This window comes from Papaver somniferum, unplaced genomic scaffold (genome assembly GCF_003573695.1).
Source record: "Papaver somniferum cultivar HN1 unplaced genomic scaffold, ASM357369v1 unplaced-scaffold_128, whole genome shotgun sequence".
Taxonomy (NCBI): domain Eukaryota; kingdom Viridiplantae; phylum Streptophyta; class Magnoliopsida; order Ranunculales; family Papaveraceae; genus Papaver; species Papaver somniferum.
The window spans coordinates 3,357,936-3,377,069 of record NW_020621936.1 but is presented as its reverse complement, the minus strand read 5'-3'; positions in this window follow the sequence as shown (position 1 = coordinate 3,377,069).

The following is a 19,134-nucleotide window of genomic DNA, read 5'->3' as shown; positions in this document are numbered from 1 at the left end:
ATAGAACTTAATTGACACTTGGTCATTGGACTTTGGTACCATCCTAGTTATTGTTGAAAAAATGGGGTATAACAACCACACCCAATATTTCTCCTAGCAATCTGTATGGACAAACTCCAATATACTTTCTAGAGAATCAACTAGACAATCAGACTCAATCTAGATAAAAAGTATATCAAAGAGTTTATATCTCAATCTCTCGATTTGATCTTTACTCAAGCAAATAGAAATCTGTGAGTCTTTATCAAAGAGAGATAACTTGGATGGTACCAAAGACCAATATCCAAGTGTCAATCAATTTAAATCAACAACCAAAAGGACGGATATTCTAATTGATTGAACAACGCACAACCTGTGATATTTCAATTATATAACAAAATATAATGCGGAAAAGAAATAACACAGACACCAGAATTTTGTTAACGAGGAAACCGCAAATGCAGAAAAACCCCGGGACCTAGTACAGGTTGAACACACACTGTATTAAGCCGCTACAGACACTAGCCTACTCCAAATTAACTTCGGTATAGACTGTATTTGAACCCCAATCAATCTCATACTGATCCAAGTTACACTTATTCTCCTACGTCTCTGATCCCAGCAGAATACTACGTACTTGATTCCCTTAGATGATCTCACCCACAACCAAGAGTTGCTACGACCCAAAGTCGAAAACTTTAATAAACAAATTTGTATCACACAGAAAAGTCTACGGTAATAGATAAATACATCTCCCACGAATATACCTACGAGTTTTGTTCCGTCTTTTGATAAATCAAGGTGAACAAGAACCAATTGATAAACCGGACTTATATTCCCGAAGAACATCCTAGTATTATCAATCACCTCATAATAATCCTAATCGACGTAGCGAAAAAAGATATTGTGGAATCACAAACGATGAGACGAAGTGTTTGTGATTTCTTTTATATCTTTCCTATCGGAGATATCAATCTCAAGCCAATTATTACAATTGTATTCGTACGATAGAAACAACAAGATCAGATCACACAACTACGAGAAAGTAGTATCGGTCTGGCTTCACAATCCCAATGAAGTCTTTAAGTCGTTAACCTGGTTTAGAAGAAGAAACCAAAGGTTAAAGGAGAATCGACTTTAGCTTAGCACAACTAGTATCACACAGAAGGTGTGGGGATTAGGTTTTCCAGTTTCTAGAGTTCTCCTTTATATAGTCTTTCAAATCAGGGTTTGCAATCAATTTAAGCTTGGTAACAAAGCATTCAATATTCATCGTTAGATGAAAACCTGATTTAGATTCAAGTTAATATCTTTCAACTGTTAGATCGAAAACTAGCTTGTTACACACAAATGAAATGCACGTTTCTAGGCTTGTGTAACCGTACCCAAACTTGTACATTTGTTGGTTCAACAATAGTTAAACAAATGGTTAGCCATATGATCACTTTCATATCAACCACATTCATCTTCACCATAACTAGTTCAAATGACTCAAATGATCTAGTTAGAGAGTTGTTCAATTTCTTAGATCTTATGTAACTACACAAGACACAATTGAAGCAAAAACAGTTTGATTCACTCGAATCGGTACATGAACTTTATAGGCACGGTTTGCAAAAGCATTCCTTAGTTTATATAAACATGAGTTCAAGAACAAACGATTTTAGATATAACCTACTCAGGTTCGCGGACTGAGTTCGCGGACTTAAGCTCACGGAAGGAGTTCACAAACTCCAGCAGAAATTCTCGGGTCGAGAACTTCCGCCAGTTCGAGGACTTGGCTCACACCACATTCCGTTTCTCTTGATCAACAAAGTTCGCAAACTTTGGTTCAAGGAATAAGGACTTATACATATATGTGTTTCCACAATAATGCTTATATCCTACCAATGGTTATGTAATCTAAACTCTCATTTCAATCATTGAAACATTCTCAGAGAACGTTATATAGTCGTTATTCACAGACCATTTATCGTCAGAGCAATTTTCAAAGTGATTGAAACATAACATGACATCCGTCACTAGGTAAAGATGAATTTGGCTAAAGCGAAAGCTTACCAACACATATTTCGAGAAATAGATAGGCGAGTTAAACTCGGCTCGAAATAGCAAATGTGTATAATCTAAGTCTATATAGCAAAACGACTTTTGTCTCAAGATAGGAGATAAATAGACTTTTGAGTGATAGATAAGTTCAAGTCTCCACATACCTTTTAGTCGATGAAGATCCACCGGTTCCTTGAGTATTCCTTCGTCTTGTATGATGATTGCAATGGAGTTCTTGAGCTCAATTACACTTTCTATCCTAGTTCGAGACCGTAGCTATAGTAGACTATAAATCAAGACTTATAGTTTTGATCACTAACATTGACAAACATTCTTGAGATAGAAAGCATGCGAGTTTGACCGAGCAATACTCTAACAATTGTCATATCAATCAGTTTCACAGAATTCTATCTAGTTGATTTACTGATAATATTGAGAAAGAGATAAATCTCTCTTATATCTTTCTTGATTGAGTCTCACTTTTAAGTTGGTGCTCTCGAAATTATATTGGATTTTAGTCCATACATATTTCCAAAATATTGGGTGTGGTTGTTATACCCCCCGCGTTTTCAATTGGTATCAGAGCAGGCAAACACGCTAAGACCTCATAATTACGTGTTTGAAGCAATTTGATCTTTATGGACGAGTTTATCTCTAATAACGTACCAGTTCAGAAATTACCATATGTTTTCCAAAGCTTGGATTCTCCTGAGAGAACTGTCACATCTAAGTCAATATTTAAAACATTCTCTTGATGTAGAAACTGTTGATAACTGGGAAACACACCTAGAAGAACAGTTGGATGAACTTCCTAACGAAGGTGACTCAGATATTGATAAAGATGTTGATGAGGAAGTCTCAGAGTATGTTAAGCTATTGGATTTGTTGGAAAATAAAAAGATGACAACTTCTCATGTCATACCTTTTCTGACTAATCTTTGTCGTAAAAACAAGAAATTGAGAAGAATTTATCAAGGTCGTTATATATGGAATTCCACTAACGATTCGATCCTCAAAGATCGTGAGATTAACCTAAGTAAAAAATCACTTGAATGTGATAATCTTTGTAGAGATTTCTTTAAGTTGGAAGAAAAATTGCATCAACTGAGGCAATGATTAACTCCCAGCAAACAAGTTTTGAAGAAAGAGAAAGCGCTTATCTCGATCAAGAAAAACACCTTGAGGCTGATTTAATTACTGCTCTTGATAAAATCAAGATGTTGGAAGATGACTTGAAAAAATTCAATACTAGTTCTAGCAAATTAACCACAATGCTAGGAGCAAGTAAAAATCATCATGATACACGAGGATCGGGCTATAAGGGAATAAATGCTCCATGTATTAGCAAAGAGGTAACATTTGTCAATGCTAGTGATTCTTCTGAACAAAATGTTCTAATGATGGCAAAAGTGAAATAGCTTCACCGGAATTTAAGGTTCAAAAGAGCAAAGTATATCAATCTCCAAAACTAGCACACATGAATCTGGGTAAGAACGTTCCTTATATTTGTCATTATTGCGGAAACAAAAGTCACCTGGAAAGGAGATGTTATTTTTGTATAAGGAATAAAAAACTTTATGATATTCTTGTTTAAGTGTCAAAAGAAGTGATTAAACCTATATTATATGTTAAGGCTAACACCCTTGACATAACGGGTTATGAACGTCCAACCCTTAGGCAAAGGAATCGGTACTGTGTGAAAAAGCAGGGGTCTAACAACACCACCCAATATTTCGCTTAGAAATTTGTATGGACTAACTCCGAAATACTTTGTTAGAGAATCAACTAGACAGTCAGACTCAATCTAGATAAAAGTATCTCAAGGAGTTAATATCGCTCTCTTGATTTGATTTTTACTCAAGCTAAAAACAATAGCGAGTCTTTATAAAATACAAGGAATACTTGGACAGTACCAAAGACCAATGTCCAAGGATCAATCAATATCAATAAACAACCAAAGGTTGGATTTCCAATTAATGATCTCGAACGCACAACCTGTATTATTTCAATTATATAAAATATAATGCGGAAAAGAAATAACACAGATACCAGAAATTTTGTTAACGAGGAAACCACAAATGCAGAAAAACCCCGGGACCTAGTCCAGATTGAATACACACTGTATTAAGCCGCTACAGACACTAGCCTACTGCAAACTAACTTCGAACTGGACTATAGTTGAACCCCAATCAGTCTTCCACCGATCCAAGGTACAGTTGTACTCCTACGCCTCTGATCCCAGCAGGATACTGCCCACTTGATTCTCTTAGCTGATCTTACCCACAACCAAGAGTTGCTGCAACCCAAAATAACAGACTTCATAATAAACAGATTTGTCCCACACAGAAAAGTCTATCAAAGGATAAATCTGTCTCCCACGGATAAACCCTAGGTTTTGTTCCGTCTTTTGATATAAAATCAAGGTGAACATGAACCAATTGATAATCCGGTCTTATATTCCCGAAGAACAACCTAGATTAATCAATCACCTCTCTACAATCCTTCCTGACTACACAAGCGGATTGTCGAGGAATCACAAACAGAGAGACGAAGATGTTTGTGACTTCTTTATCTTGCCTATCGGAGAACTCTCACGATCTCAAGCCAATCAATCGATTGTACTCGTACGATAGAAGATGCAAGATCAGATCACATAACTACGATAAAGTAGTATCGGTCTTGCTTCACAATCCCAATGAAGTCTTTAAGTCGTTAACCTGATTTTAGAGAAGAAAATCAAAGGTTAATGGAGATCGACTCTAGCGGGCACACTAGTAGCACACAGACGTGTGGGGATTAGTTTTGCACAATGCTAGATGTCTCCTTTATATATCCTTCAAATCAGGGTTTTGCCTTAGTTACAAAGTAATCCTTATTCACCGTCAGATGAAAACCTGATTTAGATTCAAGCTAATATTTTTCAACCGTTAGATCGAAAACTTATCTTGTCACACACACTTGGGTAGACGTTTACTGGGTTCGTGAAAACCATGCCCAAACATGTACGTGTATGTTGGTTCAACATAGTAACCCAAAAGGTTAACCATATGAGCATTTCATATTAACCTTGTTATTCTTCACCATAACTAGTTCAATTGACTCAAATGAACTAGTTAAAGAGTTGTTCAATTGCTATGAGATCTTATGTAACTACATAATACACAATTGAAACAAAGACGATTCGATTTGATTGAATCGGCTCATGAACATTATAGCCACGGTTTGCATAAAGCATTCCTTAGTAATTTAATGTTTCATGTACATGTTCAGAGCACATCTTTAGATCATAACCTCTTAAGTTCACAAACAAGTTCGCGGACTTAAGTTAATCGGTTGAGTTTTCCAAACTCAGCAGAAATTCTCGGAAAGAGAACTTCCGCCAGTTCGCGGACTTAGCACACAAACGAGTTTTGGAAAATCCAGCAGAAATTCTCGGTCGAGAACTTCCGACAGTTCGCGGACTGAGTCTGCGGACTGGGTTCGCGGACTTGGCAAGCCAATTCCACAATCCTCCCGATTTCTCTTGATCAACAAAGTTCGAAAACTTCGGTTCAAGGAATACATGGTTATGTAATCTAAACTCTCATTTCAATCATTGAGACATTCTCAGAGGACGCTATGTAGCCGTTATTCACAGACCGATTCACGTCAGAGCAATTCTCAAAGTGATTGAAACTTTTCATGACTTTCGTCACTAGGTGAAGATAAACTTGATCAAAGCGAAACGCTTTACCAACACACGATTTCGATAAAAGATAAGCAATGAATGCTCAGCTCGAAATGTCAAATGTGTATGATCTAGTCTATATAGCATACGACTTTTGTCTCTTAAGAAGTAGGAGATAGAAGAGATAGACTTTTGAGTGATAGATGAGTTCAAGTCTCCACATACCTTTTTGTTGATGAAGTTCCACGGTTCCTTGTATAGATCTTCGTCGTTGTATGATGAATCACCATGAAGTACTTGAGCTCAAATTCTAGTCCGAGACTTATCTACGTAGGCTAGAAATCAAGACTTATAGTTTTGATCACTAACATTGACAAACATGCTTGAGATAGCAACGCATGCGAGGTTGACCGAGCTATGCTCTAACAATCTCCCCCTTTGTCAATTTTAGTGACAAAACTATTAATACATATGGAATACAAAAAAGATAAACTTTAGTGGCTCCTATTCCATAGTCTAATCTTCAACGTTCCTTGAAATCTTCGTCCTTCCAAGTACTCCAATGATCCCAAAGGTTGTAAGTTTAGCACCATCGTTGTTGAAGATCCGTAGCTATAACAATGAGAGAAATCGAGATTCTCGATCATTATTATACAGTGTCATAGTATTATTTATAACATCAAAGTCCAATTGTATCACGACTTTAACAATAATACTACGGTGATATGTATCACTCCCCCTTAGTCAATACTCCATCTCGATCATGGAAACCACTCCCCCTTACACAATGATCCGAAAACCATATGTATTTGTAGTGTGAACTACAATATTTCTCCCCCTTTTTGTCAATAAAATTGGCAAAGGTACAAGAATGGGATCATAATGAAATTTCCACAAGAGACATTTCATGACCAAAAAAAATACATACCAACTTAATTTAGATGCAATCTAATAGCCGAAGCTAACAACATTCATCAAGGAGTTTTAAGATACAAGATAACCCCTATAAAATTCCACAGCCGCACTCCCCGCAAGATATTACCATTAAGCACAAGTTCAAAAGAACTCTCCCCCATTTGATGTCATTCCCGAGAGAACAACAAGAGCGACCTTAATTTCGAAAGAAAAGAAGGATTTTTTATTGGACACCAAAAACCATAGGAATGATTTTCTATATCCAAAGCTCAACCAAATTAACCACAAGTAAACCCATGATTAATTCAATTGGAATACGCAACTAAATCAAACCACAAAAGTGATCAATTTAATTGAAAGTGCTCAACATAAGTAAACTCACGGAGCTACGACTAAGTCAATCACACGGAGATGACTAACTTAACCGTTCAAATACTCAACATAAGGAAAACCTTACGGAATATATGACTACATTAACCAAAGAACATGATAGTGTAGCCTTTCATATACTCAACACAAGAACTTGTGGAATATATGAAAACTCAACTAGATTAATTACAAGAGAACCTATAATTAATCTAATTGGAATACAAACAACCAAACTAATCACCGAAGTAATCAATTTAATTATTTTGGGCTCAACATAAGAGAACTTATGGAACCCCGACTAAGTTCATCATAGAATATGACAACCTTAACCGTACATGTACTCAACATAAGAAAGAAGACTTATGGAGTACTAACTAAATAACCAAACTAGTTGATTAATTTAGTTCCTAATGCTCGACATATACATCTTATGGAACAACCAACAAAGCCAAGGTAAATCGACTTAGTTGTAAGGTGCTCAACATAAGACACACAATGGAGCCTTCACGGTAAAACATAATAAAATGGATCAATGAAGATCAATACCGTGGATAACATACAAGGATCTATTCTATTTTCCATCATAACGACATAATAGACTTTATCCTTGTTGAACAAAAGATTTTATCCTATTTTCCATCAAATACATGACTGCATAGGCATAACTTTTGTATATGTCAAAAGTCCATTCGTCCTTTCATCAATACGAATACCGATTCATGAACGACTTTACTTTTGACTGCAATATGGGACCTTCAAGTTCACGGACGTAAACAATACATATCCCATAAAAATATTGCAATATCACAAACCATTAAAATACTGCAATAAACATCATCCTCCAAATATTTTTAGAATTTAATACCAATAAACCTAAAAAATAACATAAGAAGATGAAACAAAATAGCTATGTGTAGTCACAATCATCGCTATTCAAAGCACTAGTTATTCTTCCAACTAATCCAAAAAGAAGACATCCTAGGCGACAATGCCTTTGAGAAATTCAGCATCATTCCCAAACTCCTTGTTGTCAACACCATTGGAACATACGGTTCACGAAGATAGGAGTTTATATCAACGAACTGTCTTGGCTGATTATGTCGTACCAAGGCTCTCTGAATTTCTAAGGACTTTGACACAAAAGCCTTTATTTCACGAATCTCCTTTCTTACTTCCTTCAACTCATCAAGAACATCGGAAAACTTCTGAGAGTTAGAAGGCACACCCTGGGATTTCTTGTATTCTTTTTCTTTTCAGGGACTTAGAAACAGGAGATTTTTCTTTTTCCTTGATTGAAGATTTAACAATCATGTTGACATCCTTTCCATCTGACATGGTGCTTTGAGAACAGTTATAAACAACTGGATTTGTGTGATTGAATCACTTAACTCAACAAGCAATCTTATATAGGATGTCAAAAAGGAAAAAGGAATGTAGGGTTCGAAACCTATTGACAGGTTCGTATACGCCCAACTCTAAAACCCTATAAAGAGTAGAATTGTCGATAATAACCCTTTATTTTATTTGATAGACAAAATAACAAATCTAAGAAAAGAAGGAAAAACTTTACTGAAGCCTGAATCACACTCAATCTTGTCTCTTTTCGATCAGGCACATGAGACAAGATTTTCCCAACAACACAATCAAGTTGTGTTGCGATGAACAACGATTTGTCCATCTTTTTCCTCAAGGGAGGAATCTTCAGACTTCTGTCTATCAAAACGATTCGACCATACTTTCTTTTCAAATGGTCTTACTCTATCCCTGGAAACCAACTTCTTAGACGAAGATAAGATCCTACATACCTCGGCGGTCTTCTGAGCAAGTTTCAGCTTCCTTGCTAATCGATCTGCTCTTCGTTGAAGTTTGCTGGCGTGCCTTATTTGGTGCTTGTACTTGTAACACCCTTGATAGTTCGTGTCCCTTCATCGAACAAAACGAGCACGTCAAACTTGGATAGTATTCAGGCATCTGAGATGTGCAAGCAGCTAGACATACAGTAGATCCTGAAACATTACTGACAGGGTTTCCAGTTAGAGAATCTTCCAGCTTGATTGGGTTTCCTTCTTCTCCGAACCCATTGAGGTTGATATATGTATTGCTACAAGTATCAAAATCGATGTTTTCACCAAGGAGCCCTACACTTGATTTCCTATCTTCATCGGAATCATAGGTTTCAGACATTTCATCAAGTGTTACAGCTAGACCTTTGTTCCCAGTGTATTTTCTACGATTTGGGCATTCGTTAGCAAAATGGCCAAAACCCTTACACTTAAAGCACTGAGGCATGTCCTCGTCATCAGCCTCGTCAGCATCCCTGTTTTTAGGAGGTACGCGACCGTGAGGTTTGTCTGATGACCTAGGTTTGTCTCTTGAAAACCGTTTACTTCTCTTCAACAGAAGATCCCTAAACTGTCTTGTGATCAAGGAGACCGACTTGTCAAGGTCTTCATCTGAAAAATCATTCTCAGACTGATCATCCTCAGAGACATGAACACTTTTACCTTTGGCAAGTAATTTAGTGCTCTTCTGTGCTTTAAAGGCAACATCCTTACCGACTTTGGATGTATGCTCATGGTCAAAGATCTTTAGCTTCCCAACCAAGGTGTTTCTGGAAAGATTATTGAGGTTATTCCCCTCAACGATGGCATGCTTCTTAGACTCGTATCTAGATGGCAGCGATCTGAGAATTTTCATCACAATGTCCTTTTCAGGAATAGTCTTACCCAATGCAAAAGATGCATTAACAATTTCAGACACTTTGTGATTAAACTCATCAAATGTTTCTTCATCTGCCATACGAAGGTTCTCCCAATCGGAATTAAGGTTTTGAAGCCTAGCTTCCTTTTCACTGGAGTTTCCTTCAAATACGGTTTCTAAGATATCCCAAGCATCTTTAGACCTAGTGCAATTAGACACATGGTGTTGAAGACTTGGGGCAATGGCATGTATGATAGCATTTAACCCTTCAGAATTCTGCTTTGCAGCAAGAATCTCGCATTATATTCACCAATATTCTTGGGAACAGTTCCGTCTCCAGCTGCAACAACGGGCGCATCATAACCATTCACCACATATACCCATGATTGAAAATCACGCGATTGAAGAAAAGCTCGCATAGCAATTTTCCACCATAAGTAATTGGAGCCATCGAAGACAGGTGGTACGTTAATAGAGATAACACCTCTGTCCATAGAGTCAGATCGCTACAAACACAGACTTGTTAGGTCTTGAACGTGTTTTCCTTCTCTGATACCAATTGAAAAAGCGGGGGTCTAACAACACCACCCAATATTTCGCTTAGTAATCTGTGTGGACTAACTCCGAAATACTTTGCTAGAGAATCAACTAGACAGTCAGACTCAATCTAGATAAAAGTATTTCAAGGAGTTAATATCTCTCTTGATTTGATATTTACTCAAGCTAAAAACAATATCGAGTCTTTATCAAATAAAAGGAATACTTGGACGGTAACAAAGACCAATGTCCAAGGATCAATCAATATCAATCAACAACCAAGGGTTGGAATTCCAATTGATGATCACGAACGCACAACCTGTATTATTTCAATTATATAAATATAATGCGGAAAAGAAATAACACAGACACCAGAAATTTTGTTAACGAGGAAACCGCAAATGCAGAAAAACCCCGGGATCTAGTCCAGATTGAATACACATTATATTAAGACGCTACAGACACTAGCCTACTGAAAACTAACTTCAGACTGGACTATAGTTGAAGCCCAATCAGTCTATCACCGATCCAAGATACAGTTGTACTCTTACGCCTCTGATCCCAACAGGATACTGCGCACTTGATTCCCTTAGCTAATCTCACCCACAACCAAGAGTTGTTGCAACCCAAAATCACAGACTTGATAATAAACAGATCTGTCTCACACAGAAAAGTCTATCAAAGGATAAATCTGTCTCCCACAGATAAACCCTAGGTTTTGTTCCGTATTTTGATATAAAATCAAGGTGAACAGGAACCAATTGATAATCCGGTCTTATATTCCCGAAGAACAGCCTAGATTAATCAATCACCTCTCTACAATCCTTCCTGACTACACAAGCGGATTGTCGAGGAATCACAAACAGTGAGACGAAGATGTTTGTGACTTCTTTATCTTGCCTATCGGAGAACTCTCACGATCTCAAGCCAATCAATCGATTGTACTCGTACGATAGAAGATGCAAGATCAGATCACACAACTACGATAAAGTAGTATCGGTCTGGCTTCACAATCCCAATGAAGTCTTTAAGTTGTTAACCTGATTTTAGAGAAGAAAATCAAAGGTTAATGGAGATCGACTCTAGCGGGTGCACTAGTAGCACACATACATGTGGGGATTAGTTTTGCACAATGCTATATGTCTCCTTTATATGGCCTTCAAATCCGGGTTTTTCCTTAGTTACAAAGTAATCCTTGTTCACTGTTAGATGAAAACCTGATTTAGATTCAAGCTAATATTTATCAACCGTTAGATCGAAAACTTAGCTTGTCACACACACTTGGGTGGACGTTTACTGGGTTCGTGAAAACCATGCCCAAACGTGTACGTGTATGTTGGTTCAACATAGTAACCCAAAAGGTTGACCATATGAGGATTTTATATTAACCTTGTTCTTCTTCACCATAACTAGTTCAATTGACTCAAATGAACTAGTTAAAGAGTTGTTCAATTGCTATGAGATCTTTAGTAACTACACAAGACACAATTGAAACAAACATGGTTCGATTCGATTGAATCGGCTCATGAAAATTATAGCCACGGTTTGCATAAAGCATTCCTTAGTAATTTAATGTTTCATGTTCAGAGCACATCTTTAGATCATAACCTCTTAAGTTCAAAAACAAGTTCACGGACTTAAGTTACTCGGTTGAGTTTTCCAAACTCAACAGAAATTCTCGGAAAGAGAATTTCCGCCAGTTCGCGGACTGGGTTCGCGGACTGAGTTCGCGAACTTAGCAAACAAACGAGTTTTGGAAAATCCCAGCAGAAATTCTCGGTCGAGAACTTCCGACAGTTCGCGGACTTGGCAAGCCAATTCCACAATCCTCTCGATTTCTCTTGATCAACAAAGTTCAAAAACTTCGGTTCAAGGAATACATGGTTATGTAATCTAAACTCTCATTTCAATCATTGAGACATTCTCAGAGGACGCTATGTATCCGTTATTCACAGACCGAATCACGTCAGAGCAATTCTCAAAGTGATTGAAACTTTTCATGACTTTCGTCACTAAGTGAAGATAAACTTGATCAAAGCGAAACGCTTTACCAACACACGATTTCGAGATAAAAGATAAGCAATGAATGCTCAGCTCGAAATGTCAAATGTGTATGATCTAGTCTATATAGCATACGACTTTTGTCTCATAAGAAGTAGGAGATAGAAGAGATAGTCTTTTGAGTGATAGATAAGTTCAAGTCTCCACATATCTTTTTGTCGATGAAGTTCCACGGTTCCTTGTATAGATCTTCGTCGTTGTATGATGAATCACCATGAAGTTCTTGATTTCAACTACACTTTTCTATCCTAGTCCGAGACTTAGCTATGTAGGCTAGAAATCAAGACTTATAGTTTTGATCACTAACATTGACAAACATGCTTGAGATAGAAACGCATGCGAGGTTGACCGAGCTATGCTCTAACACTGTGATAAACCTAGATTTTCCTATAAACGTCATACAAAGCCTTTTCACAATCGTAATGGCTATCAAAAAGATAACTTTGTAAAGACGAAGACAAGATCCGATGCTCCTAATTGGAGAAAAGCTAACTTGCAAAATAATTGTCAATCCAATTCTCTTCCAAGAAATATAGAAGAGATTAATGGGAAGAAGGTTTCGGTTGTTCCTAAACGCACTAAGCAATGGGTACCAAAGAGAGTCAATGATGCAATGATCTCCCAGAAAATTCCATGACTATGGAGAAGGCAAAATCCATGATATTGGAAGTTACAAATTTCTTGGGGAAAATGAATTTGGATATGAAAGGTTCTAAAAGTGATCTCTTTCATGATAATTCAAAAGTGAAACACCATAGTTGGTGGAAGAAGAAACGAAATAAGCCAAAGACTATAGATTGTGAAAAATCCATAGTTGCAGAAAAGCCGGTTTATGTTGCCTGTGGTGAGAAAGGCATTGTTCACCTCAACACAACTTGATTGTTTTGGAAGTGCATCCTCACCAAGAAATGTCATGTTATGTATACGGTGAGGGAAGCACAAGAATTGGGGCGCACATATTATGTTGGGTAAGATTTTGAATCTTTGGTAAGGCTATAGAATTCGATTGGATTCCTCTAAAAAGGTATATCTATAAACTTGAGCAAGATTTATGTTTTTATTATTTTCTTTAAGTACTTACAATGATGTATGTATCTTGTGTATTGTTCATGTCTACCTAACTTGATTTGTGTTTGAGGTTCTTAAATGTTTAGGTTTGAAAATAGTAGTTCGGGATGTTTGGCCTCCATGGTACACATACCAGGTATGCATACCATCATTTAAAATTAAAATCCAGGGACTTCAATTCGCGAACACCGTTTGCGAACTGGCCTGTAGACGTCAATATTTGACAACTTGGTTTGGCTGTAACTTCTTATTCCGAACTCGGAATGACCTCATTCTTTTTGCATTCTATTCCTCTTTGAATTTTCTTTAAAATGGTGATGAGAACTCCTAAATTTGAGTGTTTTTATCTGTTTCTTCGCACTTGTACCACTTCTCTTGGACTTGGGCACTTGTATTATTGGAGTACTTCTATTCTAAGCTCATTTGTAGCTTTTTCAAGAATTTTGTTGGTGAATCACAAAGAAGAAAGTTCAAGAATGGGCAGTAGTACGCGTTACTCTGGGATTCTTGAATGTTTACAATCCTCTTATGTGAACTACGGTGCATGGTCGTTAATGATTTTGTATTTTTTTCTTTGTTAAGAAAATCTATTTATACGCCTTTGGTAGCCATTCTTGGTGTAAATCCGTGCGAAAAATATTGATTCTACCTTCTAAGGACAAATCATCTTGTATGTTCTTTACGAGTTTGTTTCTTACAAGTTTGTCTCTTCGTTTTGTCGTCTAGGAAACTTCTTATGAGAATTTATTCTTGTGTTTAAGAAGGATAAATAGGATTTGGTATAGCAATTATTGTGATTACACATTGCTATTTCCAACATTTTTCATCTTGCAATATTTTTAGATTTATTTATTTATATTCTAAGTTATTTGGAAGATGATCTTGCAGTATTTAATCTTATTGGTTTTATATATTGAAAATATCTTATGAGATATATATGTGTTTACGTTCATGAACTGTGATTATCTCATATATTCTCAAAAGTTAAGTCTATTATGTCTGTATGCAAATATTGATAAAATATAGAATGAACATTTTGAGTAAATTCCGTGGTATTGATCTTTCCCTGATCCACTATTATGTGAAAGTATTGTATATGATCCGTAAGTTTTCTTATGTTGATTGTTTACGGCTAAATTAATCAATAAGTGAAGAAGCGAGGGTCTAACAACACCACCCAATATTTCGCTTTGCAATCTGTATGGACTAACTCCAAAATACTTTGCTAGAGAATCAACTAGACAGTCAGACTCAATCTAGATAGAAAGTATCTCAAGGAGTTATTAGCTCAATCTCTCGATTTGATCTTTACTCAAGCAAATAGAAATCTGCGAGTCTTTATCAAAGAGAGATAACTTGGACGGTGCCAAAGACCAATGTCCAAGGATCTATCAATATCAATCAACAACCAAAGGTTGGATTTCCAATTGATGATCACGAATGCACAACCTGTATTATTTCAATTATATAAAATATAATATGGAAAAGAAATAACACAGACACCAGAAATTTTGTTAACGAGGAAACCGCAAATACAGAAAAACCCCGGGACCTAGTCCAGATTGAATACACACTGTATTAAGCCGCTACAGACACTAGCCTACTGCAAACTAACTTCGGACTGGACTATAGTTGAACCCCTATAAATCTCCCACTGATACAAGGTACAGTTGTACTCCTACGCCTCTGATCCCAGCAGGACACTGCGTACTTGATTCCCTTTGCTGATCTCACCCAAAACAAAGAGTTGCTGCAACTCAAAATCACAGACTTGATAATAAACGAATCTGTCTCACACAGAAAAGTCTATCAAAGGATAAATATGTCTCCGACAGATAAACCCTAAGTTTTGTTCCGTATTTTGATAGAAATCAAGGTGAACAGGAACCAATTGATAATCCGGTCTTATATTCCCGAAGAACGACCTAGATTAATCAATCACCTCTTAACAAGCCTTCCTGACTACACAGGCGGTTTGTCAAGGAATAACAAAGAGTGAGACGAAGATATTTGTGACTTCCTTATCTTGCCTATCGAAGAACTTTAACGATCTCAAGCCAATCAATCGATTGTACTCGTACGATAGAAGATGCAAGATCAGATAACACAACTACGATAAAGTAGTATCGGTCTCGCTTCACAATCCCAATGAAGTCTTTAAGTCGCTAACCTGATTTTAGAGAAGAAAATCAAAGGTTAATGGAGATCGACTCTAGCGGGCGCACTAGTAGCACACAGACGTGTGGGGATTAGTTTTGCACAATGCTAGATGTCTCCTTTATATAACCTTCAAATCATGGTTTTGCCTTAGTTACAAAGCAATCCTTATTCATCGTTAGATGAAAACCTGATTTATATTCAAGTTAATATTTCTCAACCGTTAGATCGAAAACTTAGCTTGTCACGCACACTCGGGTAGACGTTTACTGGGTTCGTGAAAACCATGCCCAAACGTGTACGTCTATGTTGGTTCAACATAGTAACCCAAAAGGTTAACCATATGAGCATTTCATATTAACCTTGTTCTTCTTCACCATAACTAGTTCAGTTGACTCAAATGAACTAGTTAAAGAGTTGTTCAATTGCTATGAGATCTTATATAACTACACAAGACACAATTGAAACAAAGATGATTCGATTCGATTGAATCGGCTCATGAACATTATAGCCACGGTTTGCATAAAGCATTCCTTAGTAATTTAATGTTTCATGTTCAGAGCACATCTTTATCTCATAACCTCTTAAGTTCACAATTAAGTTCGCGGACTTAAGTTAATCGGTTGAGTTTTCCAAACTCAGCAGAAATTCTCGGAAAGAGAACTTTTGCCAGTTCGCGGACTGGGTTCGCGGACTTAGCACACCAACGAGTTTTGGAAAATCCCAACAAAAATTCTCGGTCGAGAACTTCCGACAGTTCGCGGACTTGGAAAGCCAATTCCACAATCCTCCCGATTTCTCTTGATCAACAAAGTTCGAGAGCTTCGGTTCCAGGAATACATGGTTATGTAATATAAACTCTCATTTCAATCATTGAGACATTCTCAGAGGACGCTATGTATCCGTTATTCACAGATCGATTCACGTCAGAGCAATCCTCAAAGTGATTGAAACTTTTCATGACTTTCGTCAATAGGTGAAAATAAACTTGATCAAAGCGAAACGCTTTACCAACACACGATTTCAATATAAAAGATAAGCAATGAATGCTCAACTCGAAATGTTAAATGTGTATGATCTAGTCTATATAGCATACGACTTTTGTCTCATAAGAAGTAGGAGATAGAAGAGATAGACTTTTGAGTGATAGATAAGTTCAAGTCTCCACATACCTTTTTGTTGATGCAGTTCCACGGTTCCTTGTATAAATCTTCGTCGTTGTATGATGAATCGCCATGAAGTCCTTGAGCTCAACTACACTTTTATATCCTAGTCCGAGACTTACCTATTCAGGCTAGAAATCAAGACTTATAGTTTTGATCACTAACATTGACAAACATGCTTGAGATAGCAACGCATGCGAGGTTGACCGAGCTATGCTCTAACAATCTTACCCTTTTTCAATTTTAGTGACAAAACTATTAATACATATGGAATACAAAAATGATAAAATTTAGTGGCTCCTATTCCATAGTCTAATCTTCAACGTTCCTTGAAATCTTCGTCCTTCCAAGTACTCCAATGATCCTAAAGGTTGTAAGTTTAGCACCATCGTTGTTGAAGATCCGTAGCTATAACAATGAGAGAAATCGAGATTCTCGATCATTATTATACAGTGTCATAGTATTATTATATAACATCAAAGTCCAATTGTATCACGACTTTAACAATAATACTACGGTGATTTGTATCACTCCCCCTTAATCAATACTCCATCTCGATCATTGAAACCACTCCCCCTAACACAGTGATCCGAAAACCATATGTATTCGTAGTGTGAACTACAATATTTCTCCCCCTTTTTGTCAATAAATTGGAAAAGGTACAAGAATGGGATCATAATGAAATTTCCACAAGAGACATTTCATGACCAAAAGAATCATACCAACTTAATTTAGATACAATCTAATAGCCGAAGCTAACAACATTCATCAAGGAGTTTTAAGATGCAAGATAACCCCTATAAATTTCCATAGCCGCCCTCCCCGTAAGATATTACCATTAAGTACAAGTTCAAAAGAACTCTCCCCCATTTGATGTCATTCCCGAGAGAACAACAAGAGCGACCTTAATTTCGAAAGAAAAGAAGGATTTTTTATTGGACACCAAAAACCATAGGAATGATTTTCTATATCCAAAGCTCAACCAAATTAATCACAAGTAAACCCATGATTAATTCAATTGGAATACGCAACTAAATCAAACCAGAAAAGTGGTCAATTTATTTGAAAGTGCTCAACATAAGTAAACTCACGGAGCTACGACTTAGTCAATCACACGGAGATGACTAACTTAACCGTTTAAATACTCAACATAAGGAAAACCTTACGGAATATATGACTACATTAACCAAAGGACATGATAGTGTAGCCTTTCATATACTCAACACAAGAACTTGTGGAATTAATGAAATCTCAACTAGATTAATTACAAGAGAACCTATAATTAATCTAATTAGAATATAAATAACCAAACTAATCACCGAAGTAATCAATTTAATTATTTTGGTCTCAACATAAAAGAACTTATGGAACCCCGACTAATTTCATCATAGAGTATGACAATCTTAACCGTACATGTACTCGACATAAGAAACAAAGCTTATGGAGTACAAACTAAATAACCAAATTAGTTGATTAATTTAGTTCTTAATGCTCGACATATAACATCTTATGGAACAACCAACAAAGCCAAGGTAAATCGACTTAGTTGTAAGGTGCTCAACATAAGACACACAATGGAGCCTTCACGGTAAAACATAATAAAATGGATCAATGAAGATCAATACCGTGGATAACACACAAGGATCTATTCTATTTTCTATCATAACGACATAATAGACTTTATCCTTGTTGAACAAAAGATTTTATCCTATTTTCCTTCAAATTAATGATTATATAGGATTAACTTTTGTATATGTCAAAAGTTCATTCGTCCTTTCATCCATACGAATACCGATTTATGAACGACTTTATTTTTAACTGCAATATGGGACCTTCAAGTTCACAGACGTAAACAATACATATCCCATGAAAATATTGCAATATCACAAACCATTAAAATACTGCAATAAACATCATCCTCCAAATATTTTTAGAATTTAATAACCAATAAACCTAAAAAATAACATAAGAAGATGAAAGCAAAAATAGCTATGTGTAGTCACAATCATCGCTATTCAAAGCACTAGTTATTCTTCCAACTAATCCAAACAAAAGACTTACTAGGCATATAAGAAGATGCATTACTCATCACCTTCATCATCGGACAATTTCCAAGTAGCTTTAATTGAATCCAACTCTTCCTTGAGCTCGGGACACTTGGTTCCAATTAACGACACTTGATCTTTTAAGCACTTTACTCTTGCATTTACCTTACACACACCCTTGTAAACTTTTTGAATAAGCCTCAAGGAGTTAGGGTCTTCGACATCAAGAGGAGTACCTCTTTGTCGCTTGTGAACATTTTCCCTTATACGCCGAAAGGTAGGACGAACAAGTTTGGGGACCCCAAGAGAATTTCCAATAAAATCAAGTCCACGATCACGGAAAACTTGGCTAATCAAACAAGGATAGCCTAACATCTTGATGTGAAAAGTAATCGTCATCATTTGAAAGATGATAAAACCACAAATG